Here is a 26,079-nt window from a genome sequence, read left to right on the forward strand (position 1 = left end):
TCTGTGTAGCTTTGCGCCTTTCCTGGATCTTGCTCTGTAGACCAGGCTGGCCTTGAACTCACAAAGATCTGCCTGCCTCTGCCTCACAAGTGCTGGTATTAAAGGCATGTGCCACCGCCTGGCAGCATATGTCTTTAATCCCAGCACTCAGGAGGCAGAGGCAGGCAGATTTCTGTGAGTTGGAGGCCAGCCTGGTCTACAGAGGGAGTTCCAGGGCAGCCAGAGAAACCCTGTTTCAAAAAACCAAGGGGGGGGGGGTTGGGAGACAGAGACACAGAGGGAAGCACATTGACTGTTCTTCCAAAGGACTGGAGTTCAGTTCCCAGCACCAACATGGTGGCTCACAGCCATCTGTAATTCAAATTCCAAGTGACCCAACTATCCAGCTCCCTCTTCTGGCCTCTGAGGGCACTGCATGCACAGAGTGGACATACACACATGTAGGCAAACAAAAAAAATGAATCAATGTTTTTTAAAAACTAAGATTTAGAAGAAACCAACACCAAGTTCTACGTGTGATGCGGGTATGAATTTGGCTCTAGGAGTTTACCTGGTGAGGTTATTTCATGTTTTTCTTTGTTAAAACTTATTTTCAGGGTTGGGGATGGAGCTCATTGATAGAGTATCTACCCAGTATGCTTGAGGCCATAGGTTCAATTCCAAGTACCACAAAGCACAACAGCCCACTTTATTTTCAGTCTTTTTCAAAGTAGTGAGCATCTCGCTAGATGCTTACATTACATGTAAATCAGAATTTGGGCCTTTAGTTGGGAAAGGCTAATTGCTTCTTTCCTCCTGAAAGCAAGAGCCCTAGAGTGTTATGGAGGAACAAGTTCAGAGTGGTAGACACCGAAATCTGAACTTTCATAACAAGGTAACTTTACTAGCAGAGTATATAAGGGATTTCATTCCATGCTTTAATGGTAGTGAAAGAATAAGAAAACTGTATGACAATTTTTATATTTTAGTAATGCAGTCATATTTTAAATCTTTTTTTAACTAGTAATTTAACTAGTAGTCTCTGAAAAGGAGATTTCTTATTTTAAAATGAGTGATGGAAGCTGAGGAATGCAGGTCAGTTGGGAGCTTGTGTGCCTTGGACACAAGAAGCTCTGAGTTCAAGATTCAGTACTGAACAAAAACAGGCACAGCGGTGTTGAAATACTTGAGATTCGGCCTCAAAAAATAGTAAATAAATAAATAAGTGAATAAAACAATTAAAATGAGGGTTAAAAGATATAATTCTGTGGAAGAGCATGCATGAGGCCCTGGGTTCAATCCTTAGCATTAAAATAAAGGAGAGGGGGAGGGAAAAGCAGTTATGAAAAAAGAAACAGAAAACTTTTTCTATTCTAAGAATTTCTCCGTGTAGCCCTGGATGTTCTGGAACTCATTCTGTAGACCAAGTTGGACTTGAATTCAGAAATCCACCTGCCTCTGCCTCCTAAGTGCTGGGATTAAAGGCGTGCACCACCATGATGGGCTAAAACAGAAAGTATTTTTAAAGTTCAGGTAGTAGCACAAATGTTAAAAAAGCATTCAATGTGTTTAATGAGGTTTTTATTTGTTTGTTTGTTTGTTTGTTTTTTGGTTTTTCGAGGCAGGGTTTCTCTGTGTAGCTTTGCGCCTTTCCTGGAACTCACTCTGTAGCCCAGGCTGGCCTCAAACTCACAGAGATCCACCTGCCTCTGCCTTCTGAGTGCTGGGATTAAAGGCATGTGCCACTGCCGCTGGTGTGGACGGACACTTCTATCAGAATCAATTAGGGATTAGAGGCACCAGACGTTTCTTTTCTTTCTTTTTTTAAATAAGTACCTTTTTTGTTTTGTTTTGTTTTGTTTTTCAAGACAGGGTTTCTCTGCGTAGCTTTGGAGCCTGTCCTGGGACTCACTTTGTAGACCAGGCTGGCCTTGAATTTACAGAGATTCACCTGGCTCTGCCTCCCAAGTGCTGGGGTTAAAGATGTGCGCCACCACCACCTGGCCAGACAACGTTTCTTTTGTGTGATGTGTCCATATTTGTATGTCCAGCATCTAGCCTACAGCCTGGCCCAGGGCAAATGTCCCATAATGCTTATATGGAGAACTCACTCATTAGGTGGAAGTGGTTTTTCTGCACAGTAGAAATTATGGGAAACCAAGTTTGATGTTTTCATTTCTCTACCCTACAGAATGCTAGTTAAGTCCAATATATTATTGTTCTATAGTAACCAGGGGAAAACAATCCAGAGAAAAGAAGGAGAGGGCCAGGTAGAGGCATTTGATTCACATAGTTAATGTGTGATATAAGTGTGTAAAGCCCAGTTAATGTGTTAAAAGCAGGTCTGCACAACTAACCAGCCCTTCTGCTTACAGGTGCCACTCAAGAGCTACTGGTGGAGCTGGGCTGGGGGAGGTGACTCAGTGGTTAAGGCACTTGCAGCATAAGCCTGGGGACCTGAGTTCAAATCTCCAGAACCCATGAGAAACTGGGCTTGGGCACCATGGGAGCAGAGACAGGAGAAGCACTCAAAGCTTGCATGCTGGCTAGTGTACAATAAAAGTTAGATCCTGTGTGGTTTGAAAGAAAATGGGCCCCAAAAGGAGTGGCACTCTTAGGAGGTGTGGCCTTGTTGGAATAGGTGAGATTTTATTGGAGGAAGTGTGCCACTGGAGGTGGGCTTTGAGGTCTCCTATATGGTCAAGCCACACCAAGTGTCTCAGACCACTTCCTGTTACTTGCAAGTCAAGATGTAGGACATTCAGCTCCTTCTCTAGCACCATGACTGCCTGTATGCCACAATGTCACACTATGATGATAATGCGCTGAACCTCTGTGTAGTAGGACAGGCCCATAGGATCAAGAAAATTGGCTCAAACCAGTTGTCAAGGCATGGACATGTGCTTCCTTATGAGTCAACCTGGAGTCTTCCTGAAGCCCTAGCAACAGGCACTGTCCTGTCAGAGTTCCTGATTGCAGTCAGAGATCCTGATTGTGCCCAGCCAATGAGGGACAACCACACAATGCCACCTGATTGCGACACAGACCGGGTACTGGGAGGAGGGTATATAAGGTCTTCTCCATTATGAAATAAATGAGTTTGTTGTTTGCTTTTAACTGACTCCTGGTGTCTGTGCCGTTGACACCATGTCTTCCCACCTGCTCCCCCAAGGGAGCCATTTGGATCCAGCAATACCTCTGAAAATGTAAGGCACCCCAATTAGATGTTTTTTCCTTTATAAGAGTTACCATGATCATGGTGTCTCTTCATGGTAATAGAAACCCTAACTAAGACAGACCCCCAACTCAGACAAGGTGGAAGGTAGGGACCAACACCTGAGGTTGTCTTCTTACCTCCACACATGCACCATGGCACCTCCACAACTATAATCACACAAACACACCAACACTTGCATGTACATACACACATGCATACATGTGCTCAAACACACAAAAAAAAGAAAGAAAGAAAGAAAGAAAGGAAGAAAGAAAGAAAGAAAGAAAGAAAGAAAGAAAGAGAGAAAGGAAGAAAGAAAGAAAGAACACCTGTGGATCAACATAGTCCTAATACCTCCAAGGGAAAAACGATATAAAATATTTTCATTTCACAGGTGAGTAGAATAATTTTTCAATACAAAAAATGAGCACATTTATAAGTGCAGTGATCATTCCAGAATAGTGGGTGGAGTAGGCTTGGGTGGATGATTAAAGGAACAGTATAACTAACTATTCAGTTACCAGGTTGTGAGGGCAGCGGGGCTACCCAGAGTTGGTGGTTGGTATGGCAGTGGTGAGGTGGGAATGTTAGCCCAGCATCCAAGGATGTATCAGAAAACTAAGTTTGATCAACTAATGAATGGAAATGAAGACTGACCTCAAATGATTTTCAAATCCTGTGTGATGAGAAAAATATGATTCTAATAAGTTTATTCTCCAACTCAGAAAAGTGTGGCCAGGTATGGTGGTGCCTGCCTATAATCCTAGTACTTGGGAGGCAGAGGCAGGAGGATTACCTTAAGTTCAAGATCAGTTGAAGAATATAACATGGTGTAGGCTAGCCAAGGGCTACACAACAAAACCCTATCTTAAGAAATAAAATAAAACACAAAATATCCTAGAAAGAAAATATTTTGTTTTTATTCTTTACTAATGACAACTTAAAGCCTTTTTGTACCTATTTACTATTTTATTTTATTTGAGACATGGTCTGACTGTGTAGGTCAGCTGGCCTGGAACTTGCTTTGTAGATCAGGCTGGCTTTGAACTCACAGAGGTCTTGCCTTTTGCTGAAGAGTTTCCTTGGTTAGGGTTTTTAGTGCTGTGAAGAGACACCACGACCACAGCAACTCTTACTAAGAAAACATTTAATTGGGGTGGCTCGCTTACAGTTTCAGGGGTTCAGTCCATTATCATCATGGTGGGGAGCATGGCAGCATGCAGGCAGACGTGGTACTGGAGAAGTAACTGAGAGTCCTACATCTCGCAGGCAACAGGAAGTTGACTGAGACATTGGGTGGTATCCTGAGCATAGGAAACCTCAAAGCCCACCCCCACAGTGACAGACTTTCTTCAACAAGGCCGTAACCTCTCCAGCAAAGCCACACCTCCTAATAGTGCCACTCCCTATGAGAGTATGGGGCCAATTACATTCAAACTATCACATCAGGTTTAATAAGACACATTGTTTCAAAAATAAAGAGGAGAACAACTAAGGAAGAACGCTGACTTAAACCTCTGACCTCTGCATGCACACAGCTACACACGTGAAAACCAATACACACCACAGGAAGGCACACACAAAAGAGCGGTGAGGTTTTCATTTTTCTTTTTCATTAGGGATACTGAGCTGTGTGTATTCCCAACACTGCTTGGCCCGATTTAAAGCATGTTTCACTCTAGCCTGAATGTATTTTAGTTTAATTATGTTTTTGTCACCCCCGTTCCCACGTATCTAAGTTTCATTGTGTAAAGGAGTTCTGAGTTTTGGTCTGCGTGATGATGGTGTTTTGCAACTGCCTTTGGCATGTGGTCTGGAAAGCCATGCATTGCTGGGATGACGTGCATAGACCACACTTTACAGTCTTGGTCCAGTGATCTAGGGGTTCATAAAAGTAGGCTTGACCTTAGGAATTCAAATTTGGGCAAGCTTAATGAAACTGACAAAAATCAAAATTATCTGGGAAGTTTACACAAGATCTTTTAAAGTCATCACCAATATATGGGACTCTGTCAGTTTTTAATTTGTATTTTTTTTTACTTTTTAAATTTTTTATTTATTTGTTCATTTATTTAGAGATAGGATCTCACTGGCCCCAGCCTCATAGAGATTAACCTGCCTCTGCCTCTGAAGTGCCGTGATCAAAGCTGTGAGCCATCATATCTAACCTGTGTATTTTTAAAAAATCTTTTAAATTATTAATATTATTTTATTTTATGTTTTGCCTGAGTGCATGTCATGCACCATGTATGTGACTGGTGCCCACTGAGACCAGAAGAAGGTGTCAGATTCCCTAAACTGGAGTTACAGGTGGTTGTGAGCCATGAAGTGGGTGCTGGGAACAGAACCTGGGTCCTCCAGAAGAGCAGCAAGTACTCTTAACTGCTATGGCATCTCTCCAAATTCTGGCTTTTATAATTTTTTTAAAAAGATTTATTTATTGATTATGTATACAGTGTTCTGTATGCATGTATTCCTGCAGGCCAGGAAAGGGTGCCAGATCTCATTACAGATGGCTGTGAGCCACCATGTGGGTGCTGGGAATTGAACTCAGGACCTCTGGAAGAACAGCTAATGCTCTTAACCGCTGAGCCATCTCTCCAGCCCCTGGCTTGTATAATTTTTAACCTAGCTAAAGAATATTTAAAATGTTTTAATAAGTCAGATGGGGTCCTTGAATGAAAACTTCATTATTTTGTGGTGCAAAGATGAAGCCTAAGACTTCATGACTATAAGGCAAGCACTTCTCCAGCCCCAGCCTGAAAGCCCATTTCAATTTTAGCTTCTCTCTCTCTCTCTGTCCGTCCATCCATCTGTCCGTCCTTCCCTCCATCTCTCTGTGTGTGGACTTACATGTGGACATATGCATGACACAGTGTGCATGTGGAGGTCAGAGGACAGCTGACAGGAGTTGATTCTCTTCTACCGTGTGGGTTCTGACATGGAACTCAAGTGGACAGGCTTGGCAGCAGCAAGCTCTCTCTTACTGAACCATCTCATCAGCTGATTTTTTACGTAATCTGTCTTCCTACTCTGGTTCATCGTAGTAAGTTCTTGCGCACTTACGGAGTAAGTTTGTGTACTGTCCTGAACTCACGTTACAGGCGCTTGTTAATGAATCACTGTTTGAGTGTGGTTTCATTGTTAACCAGTTGGCAGTTAACGTTTACTATCCTCACTCATTATCTGACATTCTCTGAAATCATCTTTAATAAGAGCCACTGACTCAACCTAACGCCATCCCACAGCATCGGAGAGGAGAACTGGGTCACGTGTAACCATTCGGTTAGGAAATGTCCTTCACGAAATATGTGACAGGTGACTGTCCTTCCTACTGCTGAGGCTCTGGCTTTACTTGACAGCAACTGCTCCAGGCATTAAGAATTCTCTTCATAGTGTGCTGAAGTGTGTTTCCAAGGCACCTTCCTACCTTCCTTCTAACTCTAAGCGTTCATGGAGCTCAGAAGAAATCTCAGTGATGTTTTCATTCTTGAAGGAGAACTGCTCCATCATACTGTTCTAATGTTTGTTCCTGCTTGACTCATGCCGCAGTATATTACCACAGAAGAGGGGAATAAGACCCTCAGCATCCTTGGTCTAGATACAACTAAATTTTCTTTTTCTTTCTTTCTTTCTTTCTTTCTTTCTTTCTTTCTTTCTTTCTTTCTTTCTTTCTTTCTTTCTTTCTTTCTTTCTTTCTTTCTTTCTTCCTTCCTTCCTTCCTTCCTTCCTTCCTTCCTTTCTTTCTCTCTCTCTCTTCCTTCCTTCTTTCTTTCTTTTTTCTTTCTTCCTTCCTTCTTTCTTCCTCTCTCTTTTTCTTTCTTTTCTTTCCTTTCTCCCCTCCCTCCTTCCTTCCTTCCTTCCTTCCTTCCTTCCTTCCTTCCTTCCTTCCTTCCTTCTCTCTCTCTCTTTCTTTTTTCCTTCCTTCCTTCTTTCTTCCTCTCTCTTTTTCTTTCTTTTTTTTCCTTTCTTCCCCTCCCTCCCTCCCTCCCTTCTTCTCTCCCTCCCTCCCTCCTTCCTTCCTTCCTTCCATCTATCACCTACCACCAATCTAAACAATTTACCTCACATTAAGGCTCACACAGAAACTGGAGTTTGGGGTGTTTACAAAGTTTTATTGATCTTTATTGAGTCCCTCCTATACCAAAGGCAGAAAAAATATCAGGTCCAGTGAGACGGTTCATTGGATAAGGAGCTTACTGCTAAGCCTGGAGACCTGAGTTTGATTCCTGGAACCCACATGGTAGACAGAGAGGCCTGACTCCTGCAAGCTGTCCTCTGGCCTCATGTATGTTTTGGAATATGCTCATGAGTACACACCCCTCCAAACAAATAAGAGTAAGAAAACATAGGATGCTCGGTTACATTTGAATTAATAAACAGGAAGTCAGTATAAATATTGCATAAACATACTTAGACTATGATATTAATTGTTTGTCTAAATTTAAGTGTCTTATATTTTTATTAAATAAATCTGACAATTTTCTTAAAACATTCCTTCTTTTTATCTTCATAACAGTACACAAATAGGCATATTTACACCCTTACTTTATTTATTTATTTGGTTAACTGATAATCTGATTCAATTGAAGGTCCTTAGTTCATAGAAGTGGGGATTCAAAGTTAAGTTATCCAAAGTCAAATACTGAACCCAGGCCATATGTTACAAATAAATGTTGCCTCAAAGAAAAAAAGTAGATGTCAAGCCCCCATATACCTCCTGATTTCCAACCTGCAGTAAAGGAACCCAGGCATCCCTACATTACAGCTTGGGCCAAGGAGCTCTCTCCTTTGTGTGTGTGTGTGTGTGTGTGTGTGTGTGTGTGTGTGTGTTGTTGTTGTTGTTGTTGTTGTTGTTGTTGTTTGAGACAGGGTTTCTCTGTGTAGTTTTGGTGTCTGTCCTGGATCTCAATCTGTAGACCAGGCTGGCCTCGAACTCACAGAGATTTGCCTGCCTCTGCCTCCTGAGTGCTGGGATTAAAGGCATACACCACCACCGCCTGGCTCTTCTCTCCTATTTTTAAAGAAGGTTTTTTTTTTTTGTTTGGTTGGTTTTGTTTTTAAATAACTGTGTATGTGTTCACTTATTTACAGTGCTGGGAATTGAACTCAGGATGTTGCTTATCCCAGGCAAGTGCCCTGCCGTTAAGTACATCTCCCATTTATTTAATATAGTTTTATTTTTTTCAAATGTACAGCTGGTTGAGCATGTTCATCCATCTTAGCCAGCAGCCGGGGCATCTCCACCCTTTATGTTTCTGGTGTAAGTTACTTGGGCTCTGTGCTTCGAAACTAGGTTGGTAAGTCCTTTCCTAAGTAGTTCCTAGAGCGCTCCCCCAGCCAAGGAATAGCGAGCGCTTCAGAGCCCACAGCTGGAGTAATAGTTACAGTTGGGGACCTCCCTATGGAGTTTGTTATAAGTAGCTTTGTCAGACGCGACTAGATTGCAGAGTTTGTCCTGAACTTTACCTTTGGACCACTTCTGTCTGGCCTTGTCCCAAGACTTGTTGACTTTGTTGTCTTTCTTGGCTGACTATCCATTGCTCCCTCTCCCCCTGCCCCTCTCCCTTCCCCTTCCCTCTCCCCCTTCCCCCTCCCCCTCCCCCTCTCTCTCCCTCTCCCTCTCTCTCTTCTTCAAGACAGGGTTTCTCTGTGTAGCCCTGTCTGACCTGAAACTCCCTCTGTAGACCAGGCTGGCCTCCGTCCCTGAGGTCCACCCTCCGAGTGCTGGGGTTAAAGGTGTGCACTGCCACTGCTCTACGCTGGAACCCGTTATTGGGCAGCATGGTAAAGCTCAGAGAGTGGCAACAACCACTGCAGCCTCCCTAAGATGCCAGACAAAGAAAGGACCCCAGCTCTTGTTCTTTGAGATAGGGTCCCCTTATGTAGCTCAGGCTGGCCTTGAACTTGGGATCCTCTGTATGCCTTCTGAGTGCTGATTGTACAAACATCACCACCATGCCTTGCCTCCTATTTTTTCAAATGGTTTCACAGGAGGTGTGATTAAGCCAATGTTATATTTAGGGAATTAACTTCTTAAGTATAAAACCAAATTTCATATTTACCTCACAATTTTTTTTAATTTGGCCTATTTTTTATGTATTTCAAATTATTTTCAGATTTTAGTTCTAGCACATTATAAATTCCGTTCTTGCATTTTTATTGGGCAAAATATTTATTTAGTAGCTAAAGTTATTTTTGAAGGCTATTTCTGCAGAATGATAGCTTTAAGCTTATTTTAGGGTCACAGAGATTTTGAGAGTTTGGTTTAAGCCATGACCTTTCTCTGTGGGAGAGATGGAATGCAAACATCCATGTGATTTTGCACACAATCTCATTTGCCAATACATCAATATATCTAAACTATCATGGGTCCCCAGAATAAGAAGCCATTGCTCGAGAATTTGTAATACTCCATTGCAAAATTTGCTGAAAGTGTTATGGGGATATTAAGCATGGTTATCTCTTCCATGTAACTCCTGAAACCTTGGAAAAGTGAAAGCATCTTTTGCATTATAAAAGTAATTTTTTTGAGAAATAACTAGTCTTGTATGCTCTACTAGCAAAAGTATATTTTAAAAATGTTTTAATCTTGTAAAATGTAAAATCAGCCATCAGTTATGGTTTGGATATAAAACAGCTTCAAAGGCCATCTGTTGGTGGTGTGGAAAGGTGACTGGGTCATGAGGGTGATCATTTTATCAACGGATTAATGGCTGGTGAGTCCACAGCCAAATGGGCTATTTGGAGGTGGGGCCTGGGTGGAGGAAGTGAGGAATCTTCTACTCTACTCTTCCTCCACAATGCCTCAGCCTTGCCATGAGCCAGAAAGGAATGGAGCCAGCCTGCCAGGCACTGTACCCTCTCAAGTCATGAACCAAAAGAAAGCTTCTCTCCTTTAATTGTGTCCTCAGTGGGCGCTTCACAGCAACGGAAAGCTGACTGACGATCACCCTTAATCATCTTGCACTCGTACTTCCCTACGGTGCTTTGAGTGTGTCCACAGTGTGTCTAGCCAGTTTTCAAGATTCTTTTTCTCTTGCAAAAGTAAAACTCCATAGCCATTAGGCGCTAACTCTGGATTTACACTGTAGGGGATACAAGCTTCTTTGAGTGGCTACGGCTTTGCTTTTCGTATGTATGAATTTGACTACTTCAGGTACTTCCTGTAAGTGGAAGCTTCTGGCATCCGTGTCCAGGACTGTTATCTCCTCGGGGTTCATCTATATTGTTACATGTCAGAATCTCTTTTAAGGCGGGATAATATCCCATCATATGCACGCTTTCCTCTTCGTTTAGCCGTCCACCTGCTGCTGGATACTTAATTTACTGCTGTTGTGAATTAGACTGCCATCAGCGTGAGTGTGAGCTTACTCTAAATCTCTTGGGGGGAAATCTGACAGCATTGATAAAATTACTACAGGTTAGTGACTGGTGAGAAAAGGGTCATAAAAGCAAAGATAGCTTAACGTAGGTATTCACAAGTAGAAAAAAAATAATAAAACATGTCTATTAGATCAAGTCCAGAAGGGGTTAGAATTAGAGTATCAGTCACATGTGAAAAAAATCAACACTCAAGATTTTAAGGGAAGATACGTTTTCTAGCTTTGCCATCAAGCTGGGGTAGTAATACTGTCGTCCTGGTCACAGACACTGAAGGGAGTGCTCTCATGTCGAGTCTTAGTGTGCGCCAAGATTTTGGTCTTTATTCCTCATAAACATTAGAAGTACCTAGTGTCATGTCCTATGGTAGAGATAAAAAGGTAGGCTTAAAAGCATCTTAATGTTTTCGAAAAGCAAGGATGTTTTTAAATGTTAGGATAATGTGACAAGGCAAAGAAGCAAATTTAAAGTCAGACTTGGTCAAATTATATCATTCGAACATTGTCTATCTACTCATCTCTCACTTTCTGTATAATTCTAGATAGTTGAATAATTACATCTCTGACAATCCACGAGTCTGTTAAGAGTCCACACAAAAATGAAAATCTACAGGTAGAAAATCCTCTTGTGATTGTGATGTTAAATACAGACAAGTACAACAGAATATGCATAACCTTTCAACCTATTTTAATACACAAGGGACTGTTTATTTTAAACAAGGGACTATTGGCCTCCCCAGTGTCTGTTTCTCATGTTAAATGTATGACAGTTACAGATTTGTTGATTCCAAGGCGTCTATCTGCCCATTTGTTGTTATATTTTAACATCTCTGAAACTGAGGCACAGTTTCTACAGGGATGGCAGTCAGCTTGCTGGTTTGTTTTTGAGACGAAGTCTGTGTTGCCCAGGCTTGGAGTCCTGGGTTCAAACATTCTCCCTCATCCTCCCAAGGAGCTGAGACTACACGTGTGTGAGCCTCTGTGCCCAGCCTGAGGGTTTCTTCACTGCAGTTGGTGGGGAGCTGACTTTTCATACTTGGAGGCGGCTGTCGTTCATCTTCTCATCTTAAGCTGAGGGTGTGCATCGTTGGTATTTTCCAAGTTGAGTTTAACCACGGTTTGAAATACTAAGGGAAATGCAGCATTGTATATACAGACAGGCAACAACACAGAACAGTGGATATGTAGATGGATTAATGAAGCAAATCATTATCTTCAGAGGAATGTCAACGTATTTCCATAGTTTCTTTCAATGAAGCAACCAAGTGCCCTATGGGATCTGAGGACGTAGTAAAGGACTTGTTACTGAGATGTGCATGAAAGGATTCTTATTAGACAATAAGCAACACAGCTGAAGGCAGAGAAAATGACCAAATCCATCACAATAGACAAAACCTCTCAGCACACCGAGAGGCTAGGGTGGCTGGTTCAGTCGCAGCATAAGTCGGGTTTTTCTTCTTTTCTTAGAGGGACACAAAATAACAAAGTAGATAATAGCCAATAGGATCTTATGTTGGATGGGCAATGACATGTAATTTTCTACATTTGATTAAGAAAGGAAAGTCATAGTCATATTGAAATGAAAAAAGTAAGTCTCCTGGGGACAATGGGAAGATGATGGTTTGGCCAAATGCTCTAAGGCTGGCAGTACCATCTCTGTCTTTTGTCACCATGGAGATGAGACTTTTAACAGCCTGTTGCTTCTAGAGCCTCATGCTGCTTATATAAATCCCCAAAGCACTAGAACACTAGGTAGTATTTACCAGGAACATGAGACTGCTTTATGTAATGCTGAGCAAACAAACTCAAAAGAACACATTGTTTCAGGAAAAGAGATCAGCTCCCAAGAAACTAAAATCTGTGTAATGGTGTGGTCAGTATAGCCCACCTGACCTCACCAAAGGTGTACCAGCAGAAATAAACATGAAAAGACGCTCAATACCTCATTACATGACTGCAAATTAAAACAACAAACACACCACGACACACTTATTAGGATGGCCACAGCTCAAAATACTGACAGCATTTAGTGTTGATAAGGGTGTGGAGCAACTGGAACTTCGTTCACCGATACAGAGAAGAGCAAAAGCAAGTCAGTAAGTGCTTGCCTTTTAGTTTGAAAATCTGAGTTTGTACCTCCAGAATTGTGGCACACACTTGTAATCCTATCACTGACAGAGACAGGTGGAACTTACTGGCCAGCCAGCCTAGCCTACTTGGTGAGTTCTAGTGTAGAATATTGTTTCAAGACATGTTACATTTGTTTATGCTGTGGAACATTTGTTTTAATGATGCAAAGATGTGTTGCATTCTTTTATGTTGCATTTGTTTAACTCTGTGAAGCTGCGTTGCTTTGCCTGTCTAAAACACCTGATGGTCTAATAAAAAGCTGAATGGCCAATAGGGAGGCAGGAGAAAGGATTGGTAGGGCTGGCAGGCAGAGAGAATAAATAGAAGGAAAAATCTGGGAGAAAAAGAAAGAAGGAATGAGAGAGAACAAGGGGAGGAGGATGCTAGGGGCCAGCCACCCAGCCACCCAGCCAGCCACGGAGTAAGAGTGAAAGTAAGATTTACAGAAGTAAGAAAAGGAAAAAGCCCAAAGGCAAAAGGTAGATGGGATAATTTAAAGCTAAGGAAAGCTGACAAGAAACAAGCCAAGCTAAGGCCGAGCATTTATAATTAAGAATAAGCCTCCATGTGTGATTTATTTGGGAGCTGAGTAGCAGGCCCCCCAAAAGAGCAAAAAGAACCAACAATATTCTAGGTCATCAAAAAAGGAGATGGACTGTATCTGTCCATCACCTGGGGTTGACCTCTGTCCTCCACATGCACACACACACACACACACACACACATGCACGTACACATGTATAAATGGACACAGATGCATACATACATACACAAGATAGTTTGGCAGTTTCTCACAAAATTAAACATATTCTTATTATAAAATTTTTCAATTACATTCTTTAGCATATATCCGAATGAACTGAAATTCACACTCAAAACTCTTCACATGGATGTTTTGGGGAAGTTTATTCAGAATTATAAAAACTTGAAAGCCTGGGGCTGGAGAGATGGCTAAACTCTTTTTTTTCTTTTTCTTTTTTTCCTTTCTTTCTTTCTTTCTTTTTTTTTTTTCCCCCCCGAGATAGGGCTTCTCTGTGTAGTAGTTTTGGTGCCTGTCCTGGATCTCGATCTGTAGACCAGACTGGCCTTGAATTCACAGAGATCTGCCTGGCTCTGCCTCCTGAGTGCTGGGACTAAAGGCGTGCACCACCACCACCTGGCTTGAGATGGCTAATCCTTAAGAGCACTGGCCGCTCTTTAGAGCACAGAGCTTCAATTTCCAGCACCCACATGGAGGCTTACAACGATCTGTAGCTCTAGGGCCAGGGGATCCAGTGCCCTCTTCTGTCCTCCATCAGCACTGCAGGCACACGGTGCACAGATACACATGCAGTGAAAACACCTATACACACAACTTAAAAAACAAAAAACCAAAACTAACAACAAAACTAAAGACAAAAAATCTCTATCACATCCAAACAATGGACTCGGATGCAGTGTTAAAAACAAAGGAACTGTCAAGTGTAGCTGGTTTTTTTACTCTTCCTGGGCTCATTATCCAGATCCCAAATAGATCACGGAGGCTTATCCTTACTTATCGTGGCTTGTTTCCACCCAGCTTTTCTAACTTAAGTTATCCTGTTTCTCTTTAACTATGTTTCACCTCTGGACATTTTACCTTTCTTTATTCTATATGTCTTTTTATCCTTCTTCCTCCGTGGCTGGCCGTGTGTGGCTTGTGGCTACGTGCCTGGCATCCTCCTCTCCTTCTCCTTTTCTTGCTCCTTTCTTTCTGAGCCTAGATTTCTCTGCCTGTTTATTCTCTCTGCCTGCCAGCCCTGCCTGTTTCCCTCTCTCACCTGGCTATTGGCCGTTCAGCTCTTTCTTAGACCAATCAGGTGTTTTAGACAGGCACAGTAACACAGCTTCACAGAGTTAAACAAATGCAACATAAAAGAATGCAGCATATCTTTGCATCATTAAGCAAATATTCCACAGTATAAATGAATGTAACACATCTTAAACTAATATTCCACAACAGTCAAGTCATGAGAAAGCATGGAGGAAACTTAAAACACATTATTACATGAAAACAGTCAGTGGAAAGACACTTTATATTGAAAGATTTTAGCTATCTGACAACCCAGGAGCAGCAAAACTATGGAAGGAGACAAGCCAAAAAAAAAAAAAAAAATCAGACTGTAGATAGAGTTTTCTGGTTCTGCCTGGCCCACAATCAGGACAGATCTCTCTTACCCGCCCATCCCACAGCTGTTCAGACCCAACCAAGTAAACACACAGAGACTTATATTTCTTATAAACTGTACGGCTGTGGCAGGCTTCTTGCTAACTGTTCTTATATCTTAAATCAACCCATTTCTATTAATCTATAAGTTGCCACGTGGCTTGTGACTTACTGGTATCTTAACATCTGCTTTTCATCATGGCGGCTGGCAGTGTCTCCTGACTCAGCCTTCGTGTTCCCAGAATTCTCTTCTCTTCTTGTCCTGCCTATACTTCCTGCCTGGCTACTGGCCAATCAGCATTTTACTTATTAACCAATCAGAGCAACACATTTAACATACAGAACATCCCACAGCATCAGACCATTCAGTAAGAAGTAACAAATAGGTAAACACAGAAGGCTGGGGGAGGGGTCTGTGGCTGAAAATGGTCTGATGCCTTAATGAACCTGGATGATATAATAGCAGAAGCCACCCCTGATGCAGACTGTAGACTATGGCTGAATATGACTTGGCAAAAAATCAAGCGTGACAAGCATTCCTTTCTGGTGGCGAGCTACCAGGGGAAGTTGGGCATATGTAGGTGTGGGAGGGTCAATGCTGTAACCTCTGCTCAGTCCTTTGTGCATCCAAAATGACTCTAGAAAAGAAAGGCCATTTAAAAGGGGCTGGGGCTGGGAAGAGCCAAGTCCGAAGGCAGATGAGGCAGGCTTGAGTTGCCATCAAAGATGTAAGTATAACTTTTGGTACAGGTAAAATAACTAAAATTCTGGGAGGTAAAGAAATCAGTATTCTTAGAACTTTTAGAGATAAAGAATAAGCATAGAGAGAATGTTTTGCCATAAGCTGAACTCATGCTGTTGTGATTTTTGGGTAGTATGTATAAGTTTTATCATCACTGCTGTGATTAAGGCATTTGAAATATCATAAACAGCCCTTCATTTTAAATGCACAATTCAAGGCCTGGAGAGATGGCTCAGTGGTTAAGAGAGCTTGATGCTCTTGCTAAGGACCTACGTTTGGTCCCCAGCACCCACATAGGGTGACTCATAACTCCCTGTAACTCTAGCTCCAACGGTATATGATGCCTCCGGCCTTAGCAGGCCCCTGTACTCATGAACACACACACATACACGTAATTAAACATAATAGAAAGAAATCTTTAAATTTACAGATAAATGCTGTCATCGAAGGGATTTTAATTAAGTTTAGAATCAGAGTTAAAATGCCCATGGAAACTGATTCTCCAAGTTTTATTAGGCCCCTGAACTGCAGCATTAGTTACATGACAGAGCATGTCTCTCCATGCTCAAAGGCCAACATGTCAAGAAACTTCCCACCAATAGAAATGACCACTTGTAAAGACACATGTATTTCTAGGACAACACAATCAACTGAGAACTTTATAAAGGAAATTATTGAAATATGAGCAAAGTTTAGCTAGAAGGACATTATCTTGATGTTGTTAACTGTAGTAGAAATAAAAACTACCTAAATGTTCAAACCCCAGACATCTAGTACCTACCTACAAATACCCCACCATGGACAGCTATGTGTGCGTGCGCGCGTGCGTGCGTGCGTGCGTGCGTGCGTGCGTGCGTGCGTGTGTGACTTTCTGCACCTGGAGACTGTTAGTTCAGCTAGGTTTACTGACTAGCAAGCTCCAGGGATCCGTTGGTCTCTGCCTTCCCAGCACTGGCCTTATAAGCATGTGCCACTATGCCAACTTTTATATAGGTGCTGGGGATCCAAACTCAGGTACCCATGCTTGTGTGGCGCACACTTTACCAACTGAGCCACCTCTCCAGCCCTTGACAAATCCCTCTGTGGGGGAGGCTGTGAAGCATTAGTAACCCTTGCTGCCAGCGGAACTGCAAAATGGCAGGACCCCTCCTCAGAGGGAAACCTGAGAGCGTCTATCAAAACTACAAAGGCAGTCTGACTCAGCAATCCGACTTCTTGGAATTTATCTTAGCAAAAGGCCTGCAGGGGAGGACATGACATATGCAAGTTCATTCTTTGCCCCCCAGTTTGTAAAAGCGGCAGATTAGAAAAGCCTCGTGGGGGAGGCGGGCTGGAATGAAAACGAGCCGGCAGACACACACGCAGCTGTATGTTTGATGGTGCGGAGAGAGAATGGGGACGGACGCTCTCACACCCCTGACAATGCAGAAGCTGCAGAAACACACTCAGGTTTTTAAAATGGAAGGTGCTGAACAGGGAAAATGGCAGCTTCCTTTTTGTGTAAGAAAGTGGGAAAATACGAGTGTATATTTGCATTTGCTTTTATTTGCATAAGAAAATGATGGAAAGATACACAAGAAACTAATAAAAAGAGGTTAGTTCTGAAGACAGGGAAGGAGCTTGAGGCTTTGAAAGGTTTACCTTTCATGCTGTTTTAATTTTGAAACTGACAAATGCCTTTTTCCTATTCAGAAAGTGGAATTTAAAAAAAAAAAGATAATTGTTAAGGGAATGCTTATGTATCTGTATGGTCAAATAGTGTCAAAAATGGAGATGTTTGTGTTTCAATCTATAGAGATACATTAAACAGCTATAATAAGCAAGAAAAGTATGTTATCATTTGAAAAATTCTTTTTATTTCTTTTTCCTTTTTTGATTTTTTTTGAGACAGGGTGTAACAGCCCTGGTTGTCCTGGAACTCACTCTGTAGCCCAGGCTGGCCTCGAACTCACTGAGATCCGCCTGCCTCTGCCTCCCGAGTGCTGGGATTAAAGGCGTGCGCCACCACCGCCCAGCTGTGACAGACGCTTTTAAGGAGGGGCCATTTAGACACGTGCGCACAGCGGAAGAGCACATGAAGACATGGGAAAAGAGGGCCACACTCGAGCAGAAGAGCCTTGTCTCTGAAGAGAGAAACCCTGCTTCCACCTTCCTTTCAGCTGTGAAGCCTCCGGAACTGTGATAAGAGAGATTTGTGTGGTTGAGGCCATTCCATTTGCTGGACCACTATCTGCGCCCGGTCCATACACACTCTCCAAATCCCCAGGAGTTTGGACTCACTGGAGATGTATGGGAATGCTTGCTTCATTCCTTCTGCTAGTTGTTATAACTAAGAGAGTCAAAAGCAGGTATCACGTCTTCATTTGCATCTATTCATGTTTTCCTTATGTTAAGAGCTTACATTACTGTGTTGGATCTGAATGTCATTATGCTGCCATTAATCAGTAAACCCAACGATTCTTCTGAGCTGAATAAAGCTGTGCTGGAAAGTGGCCAGAGAGGTATGCGTTCTAGTGTCCCTGCCTCCCCCTCTCCCCAAGGAGCAACAGAGTCTTAATGCCACCCACACTGTCATGATCAGTGCTGTTCACTTTCTAGGTGACAGCCCTGACTGGATAAGCTTCTGATCCCTCCCCCAAACCTGAGGCCTGACTCTTACTGTTTTGGACTTCCAGCTTATTCTCCCTGAGACCATGCTTAGGTGATATTTTAGGATTGTCCTAAAAACAATCTCCGTCTTCACAATGGACAACAGACCAAGCACTGTAGTTAACAAAACAAGTCCCATTGGACAGTGGCGGCGCACACCTTTAATCCCAGTGCCCCTGAAACAGAGGCAGGCGGATCTCTGTGAGTTCAAGGTCAGCCTGGTCTACAGAGAGAGTTCCAGGAGAGCCAGGGCTGTTACACAGAGAAACTCTGTCTCAAAAAACAAAACAAAACCAACAAACAAAAACCAAACAAGCCCCTGTGCAAACCACCAAAGGCGAACCATACAGACAGCCTAGGGAGAAGCGCTCTGCAGCCTTTTCCGAGTTGTGTTTTATCTTTGCGTCTGTTCCATCTAGAAACTTTAAACTGGAATGCTTTACAGGGCAGAACTTGATAGCTGTTTAGATGGGGCAAGGTCAGCTCACTGGGAATGCCCTGAAATGTCACAGGGAAGCACAGAGCTGCAGAGGGGACAGACAGTTGCCTCGGAGGCTGGGAGAGCAGAAACTGCTCCAGCAGATAGGAGAGCAGTCACCAGCAGCCAGCCCAGAAGGCACGTCTTCACATGCAGGCATACCGTCACCTAGGAGTTTTGCTGTGACACCCTCTTGGCGCATGGAAACCCCCCTTCAGGTTGATTTCTCTCCTTCTTGTCCCACGTCACATTCTTGGACACTGAAAAGTTCCCTGAAAGACAGCTCTACAGTTCCGAGAATTTGAAGTCTACCAGGTCGTCAGTTTACGTTGCTGGAGCCGTTCGTGGCAGAAAGAGTTGTAGCTGTCGCTTTAACACAAGGGTCATATTGATGCGTGGTTTCACTGGTTCACTTTCCGGAACAGGTTTCAGCTGTAGGAAGGCTTTGAGCTTCCACTATGAGCTATTTCAAATATTTTGTCAGGGTCGGTCTACTTCCTCTTCCTGCATAACTAAGTCCATCTAGACACAGCAGTATGGTGTCCCTATATTTCCATGCGCCAGAAATATAATAAACAAAGGATTTGGAGGTGTGCACCCCATGAATTTTTTCAACGCTGCTTTCTATGGATCCCCCTCAGTAGTCTACATCATTAATCCATACAACTATACCCAGTTATACGATGTTCGGTCTTCCTTTCCTCCCTGATTGAAAGCTCGGCAAGCCTTGCCAGGATGGAACCCCAGAATTCAGTTAGTCTCCTAATAACTGAAGCAGCCCCTCAAAAGGCCTTGCCTAGAGTAAAAAGTCTTCACGACTGACTGGGTGATTAAAAGAATTCAATAACTGTGGGCAATTGGAATCATGGCACGTTTATCCTGGGCTATTTTCAGTCCTGTAAATCAGCCATTTGTTTTCTACTTTTGGGTTTGACCTGATGTGTTTGTGACTACTGGGTAACTACTTTGGGAATGTAGAAACAGAACCCTAGCTCTACCAGCTCAGAGCCCAGGCATGTCCTCAGATGGCCCTGAGGCCTAGATCAGATGTCTTTGCTTTGCGCTAACCCCTCAGCCTGTTTCTACAGATGTATTTAAAAAGTGCCTTGATTTATAACTTCCTTTGTTCTGTTACTATAACCATTATCAGTTCAGAACAAAGTTTGGGGGATGACCTAAATTTGTGTTCCTGGCTATGGATGCCCATATTTGTTTCCAGTTGAAACAATCAATTGAGGAGAGAGCCGTGTGTGTGTGTGTGTGTGTGTGTGTGTGTGTGTGTGTGTGTGTGTGTGTGTGTACTGGGAAGAAGTATGCCTGTCTCCCTGCCTCCAATCTCTATTCTGGCTTACACTGCCTTTGTGACCTCTGAACTTGACACCCCCAAAATTCCCAACCTCTCTTCTGTTGATGTTATCGTCCTACTGGATATAAGTTCTTCATGTTTGGTCTCACTGTATCTATCTCGCCTGGGTAAATAATAAGCATTTTCCCCCCAAAGCCAGGAAGAGCTATCCTGCTACCCATCATGTAGAGTAAGGGAGACAGATCGAAAAGCCAGAGATTTCCATTCCAGCACCAGCGTCCTGTGTGACTGGCTGTTGTGTCCTTGGAAAAGCAATTTAAGTCCTTTCTACCTCAGCCTGTGGTTTCCTAACTCTAAGAAATATCATAAATCCATTTCGTCCTCATCATTTTTTACCATCAAAGAACATTTATCAAATGGCTTCCTGGTGACAGCAGCTTGCAGGGCAGGGTAGAAAGCAGAGGCTCCTGTTCGTCAGGGACCTCACAGGACACTGAGCCTCATGCAGTTATTCACAGAGTGCTGCTGCTCTGTGGGAAAAGCCACGGGAAGAAGCTTTATGGGAAAAACTGCATTATTAATTTTTTTAAACCTAATCTTTATCCTAATGGTATAGCTAATATACTTTCTTTTGGTGTAAAAATGTCATTTGTTTTATAAAAGTATGGCTCCAGCAGATGTTATTTTATAAAAATTATCCCTTTTTGCCAAAACAAAACGTTTTGCTCTTTTAAAACAACATTTTTTTTTTCTAAAAGGTTTTGCTAGTGGGGACTGGAGAGATGGTCCAGTCTGGGAAATACTTGCCATGCAAACATAAGAGAATGAGTTTGGACTCCCAAATTGCAGGTAAAAAACCATGCATGTTGCTGTGTGCTTAAAATCCCAGTCCTGGTGATGTAGACACAGGGGAATGTTGGGAACGTTCTGGCGAGCTTGTCTTACTGAGTCGGTGAACTTCAGGCTCAGTGAGAGATCCTGCCTTTAAAAATAAGGTGGAGAGCTCTGGAGGAAGACATCTACACCGACCTCAGTAAGCAGTGTTTTTCTGTGGATCCTGTATCAGTTCCTGCCTCCAGGTTCCTGCCATTACTTCCTGCCCTGACGTCCTTCAAGGATGAACTGTGATGTGAAAGTGTAAGTGAAGTCAACCCTTTATCCCCCAAGTTGCCTTTGGTCATGGTGTTTTATCCCAGCAGTACAAGTCCTAACTAAGACACACACATGCATGCATGTACACACACACACACACACACACACACACACACACACACACACACCCCAGGGACTGCACAGAGCACATCTCACAGAGCCCACACAACGGCTTGGCTAATGGGCTAACCCCAAATCCAAGCTTGAAGACACTACTGAGATACTTCTCTGTCTTTCGGAAGAGGTTTGAATCTCTCTTCTAGAGGCCATCCATCTTCCCTTTGAGCCTCTGCAGTAAGTAGTTTTAGGAAATTCTGAGCTGGTGGTCTCTAGACAAGGAAGGACCACATATCTGCCCTGCCTGCTACTGTCCATATGCTTTGGGCTAGTCACTCAAACCCTCTGAACCTCATCTTCCTTATCTGCAGAATGCATTTGGATACTGTCACTGAGTATTCACCGTTTCTCCTAATGGGATCCCCAAGGATGACATGTACTCTTGAGTGGTCCTCTGCATCCCCATTCTGTTCTCCAGGTTCTGGCTGCATACAGCTTCACAGTCCTGTCGCTCTCCCCCAGTGAACCCAGGGAAGCCAGTCTGAAAGCCATCTGGAATGAACAGCAGCTGTGTCTACAGTGGTGAAGAGCCCAGGCAGCTGGCCCTCACACATAGGTGCAGGCACACAGTGGTGCAAGCATTCTCTAGCCACTTCCAGGTGATGGGAACTGATTGCAAGAATGCTCAGCTCACCACATACTGAGTTCCCGGTTACCCTGGGCTACATGTATAGTGAGACTGTGCCTCAAAACGAGAATAGTCACTTTATGTCTATTGGATTAGAATACTCCAGAGAGACAGAGCCAATGGACTCTGGATACAGACACTGGGAGGTATTTATCAGAGAAATTGGGTGACAAAATTTGAGTAGCTGAGGAGTCCTAAGGCAGGTGATCTGCAGACTGGAGACCCCAGAATGCCCATAACAGGCTCAACCCGAGTCTTAGAACCAGGGAAGCCAATGGATAACTCACAACTCCAGACTGAATGCCCGAGAACCCTGGGGGAAAGGGTAGTGTCATAAATCCTGAGTCCAAAAGGCCAGCAAACCTGGGGGTCTGATTTACAAGGCAAGAGATCGTCCTATGGGGCAAGGGGAGGGTTTGTAGAGAGTGGATGGCAATCTGCCATCTGTAATTATTCTCCACCTCTTGTGGGCAGGAGGATGGAATGGTGCCTGCCCACTTTGAGGGCTAGTCATCTCTACCTAGTCCTCTCAGACACACATAATCACCCGCCGTGGAAACACTCTTGCAGACTTCTTGGTTCTTTATTCAGGTCTCCAGCTGATCCTAATCTAGTTCATTTGATGCCCAAAGCTAACCACCACAGGTATTCCCTTTTTGTAGAGTTAGCTGATGTGTTCAAGGGCCTTTCCTGTTATTAATCCTGTCAATTTTACCACAGTCTCATAAGCAGTAGTAGCATCCCCATTTCACAGATGAAGAAATGGAGACATAAAAAGTAATAACTTCCTCAAGGCCATTCCAATCAGTAACAAGAGGTGAAAGAGGATTTAGGTCAATTCCAGTCCCAGAATTGTACACTAACCATGACACCAACAAAACACACAGCCCCCATCACCAATACAACTAAGAGCTCCCTAGATTAATTAGATACAGAATTGAAATGGCTCATTGAACCACTTAAAAATTAGAATCTATTATGGGATAAATTGTGTGCCTTTTCATTCCCTGTGAAAGCTATGTTGAAGTTCTAATCCCCAGCACCTCAGAATGCTATCTTATTTAGAAATAGGGCCTTTGAAGACATAATTATTTAGTATGAGGTCATATTGGGGTACTGGGGCCCCCAATTTGATATGACTATTGTTCATATACAATGGCCATGTGTGCTTGGCATGGTGTCTTATACCTGTAATCTTATCACTGAGGAGAATGAAGTAGGATTGCCACAGGTTCGAGGCCAACCTATACTACATAGTGATTTTTGGGCTAGCCTGAACTAGAGTGAAACCTTCTCTCACAATGAAAAAAATAAATGAATAAAGATGGAGTTTTAGTCACTTGTCTCATCAATATGACAAAATATACCTGACAGAAACAGCTTAAGTACAGAAGTGTTGTTTGGGGGTTTTTGGGCTCACAGTTTGAGGGTTCAGTCTGTCATGGCGGGGAAGTTGGCAGCCGGAGTGTGAGGCAGCCGGTCACATTGCACCCACAGTCAAGACACAAGAAGAGCTAAATGCTGGTGTTCAGTGTGAGATCCCAGCCCATGGCAGGGCACCATGCACATTCGGGATTAGTCTTCCCATTTCAATTAACCTAGTCTAGACAATCTGTCACAGACATGCTTAGATGACTGTCTCCCAGGTGAACCTATAGCCTGTCAAGTTGACAACCAACCATCATTCATGGCGATGTAAAGAAAACAAAGGCTTTCTGTGCATTGTGCCGGCTCATAACGGCAAGTCTGATCACAGTTAGGGCACACCCACAATCCAGGATGATGTTCCTGTTTCAGTATCCTTTATGTAATGACATCTGCAGAGATCATTTTCTTATATACATTTCCCCACAATATCACAGAGAATTAGGACTTTCTATCTCAGAGATGGTGTTCTTTAGCCTGTCATAGACACAAGCATCCCTAATATATGGAGAAAGGCAAGATGGGCCCCAGGGCGTCACTTCCCCATAATGAGGCCTACATGTTACTAATGCAATATGGCAGAAAAAGAAATGGTGTGTGAGTTCCCTGACTGGCAGAGGGGGTATGTGTTCTGCCTTGTTGACTAACCTTTCTCTGAGGGAGGTCGGCCACGAGGAAGCTACTCTAGCAGCCCCACGTGGCACTAACTTGTCAGTCCTGTCAGCCTGGCACTTTGTGGGTGGAACCTTAAGCCTCCAGGACCACAGACACAGGACTGGTCCACAAGCCATCCGTGCTTCCTGCCCTACAAAACAGTGAAGACTGTGGTTACTGGTGTTTGGAGTCCTTAGGTTGGGAGGGTGATTCATGACAGTGGCATGGAATTTTGTTACCTGGAAGAAATGCATGATTTTTTTTTTTTTAAGAGAATGGGTTTATTTTGGTACATGGTGTCGGGTTTTAGCCCACGGCTAGCTGGCTCTGTTGCCCCTGGGCTGTGTGAGACGGCACACCAGGATGGATGGATATTTATAGCCAAGTAAAGCTGCCATAACTGCACGATGGCCACCAAATCATGAAGTCATCCTTGGGTTAACCCACCGATGAGGTCATGAACCTTCATGACCCAATAACCTCTCCATGGTTAGACCCACCATCTGGCCACCAAGCTGTCAATATGTGAGTCTTTGGGGGAATCACTTCGCCTCCAGTGGATGTCATGGTTGGAACTAGGGGAGCGTAATTGTGAAGTCTGAGGACCCATTGCTTACCACGTCACTATTCAAGTGACTGGAACATCCCCGCGACGCCACCGGGCTCCTCACCTGAACACTCTGAAGGAAAGAGGACAGCAAATGGCTGTGGAGTTCTTTTTGAAGTTCTTGTACCTCAGGGCTGCAGTGCTTGTGTAGCATGAGCAAGACCTTGGTTCAATCTCTAAAAAAAAAAAAAAAAAAGTCCAGTGCACCATTGCCTAACCATCAAACCGATTAATTCCGTGCACCCCATAATCCAGCCCAATCTAACTCTCTAGTGTCTTTGTCCCCTTTTGGTGGTAGCTGAGACACTGTGTCACTGGACTCTGGCTGTGAAGCGGGATACAGACCACTGGGAGGCTGACGGCTGACGTTTGTGCCCTCCCAGTTCCAGAGGCTGTCACTGCAGCATCAACACACTGCATGCAGATAGCTGTCTTCCCGTGTGTCCTCACGTGGCCCTTCCTCTGTGGATGTGGGAAGAAATGGAGATTATTGATCTCTGCCCCTTTTCTTCCCCCAAGGACACTTGTTCTGCCAGACTAGGGCTCCATGATAACCAGACCATTTACCTCTAGTTACCTCTTCAAAGGCCTTAACTTTGTAGTGAGGGTTAGGGCTTCAATATATAGTTTTGAACAGACACAGTTCAGTCACTAGCAGACATTTGCCCCTGGCCAAATATCCATGTACTCTATCTGATACTTCCCAGGCTCCTTAGAGCCCAGCAGGGTTATGGGTTCTAAGGAATATCTCTGAATATCTTGGACCACATGGCTGTTAGCAAAAGATTTACATGACCCTTTGGCATGAACTCTGTAAAAGCTGGTGACAGACACTTGAGTTCTATTTTCCTTTCTCTTCCTGACCTACGAGCTGTGTAGATGATTCAGCAGGAAGACAACGCAGCCTCCATTAGCCTGACCCCTTGAGTGGCTATGTTGGAATGCAGCCTGGTTCATTTACACTGAACACACACCACAGATAAACCTTTCAGATTTTAGGGTAAATTTCTACCATTTTCTTTCCTTTAAAAAAAAAAAACAAAAACAAAAACAAAAACCAACAACTCATTTATTCATTTTATTTTTATGTGTATAAAGTGTTTTCGGCCTGAACATATATAAGTGCAAGACATTTGTGCCTGGGGCCTGTGGAGGTCAGAGGAGGCACTGGCCCCTTGGAACTGGAGTTATAGACGGTTGTGAGTCACCATGTGGGTGCTGGGGTTCAAACCCAGGTCTCTGCAAGATTAAGAAGTTCTTCTCTTAAACCACTGAGCCATATCCCAAGCCCCTCTACAATTCTCTAAGTAATCATTAAACTTATCTTTTAACACTAGTGAACTACTAAAAAACAAAACTCTATCTCGCCCTCTTGGAGTTGTGTTCTTAACATTGTTAATGTGGCAATATTCTCCCACTTTGATGTAT

This window comes from Peromyscus maniculatus, chromosome 4 (genome assembly GCF_049852395.1).
Source record: "Peromyscus maniculatus bairdii isolate BWxNUB_F1_BW_parent chromosome 4, HU_Pman_BW_mat_3.1, whole genome shotgun sequence".
Classification (NCBI taxonomy): Eukaryota; Metazoa; Chordata; class Mammalia; order Rodentia; family Cricetidae; genus Peromyscus; species Peromyscus maniculatus.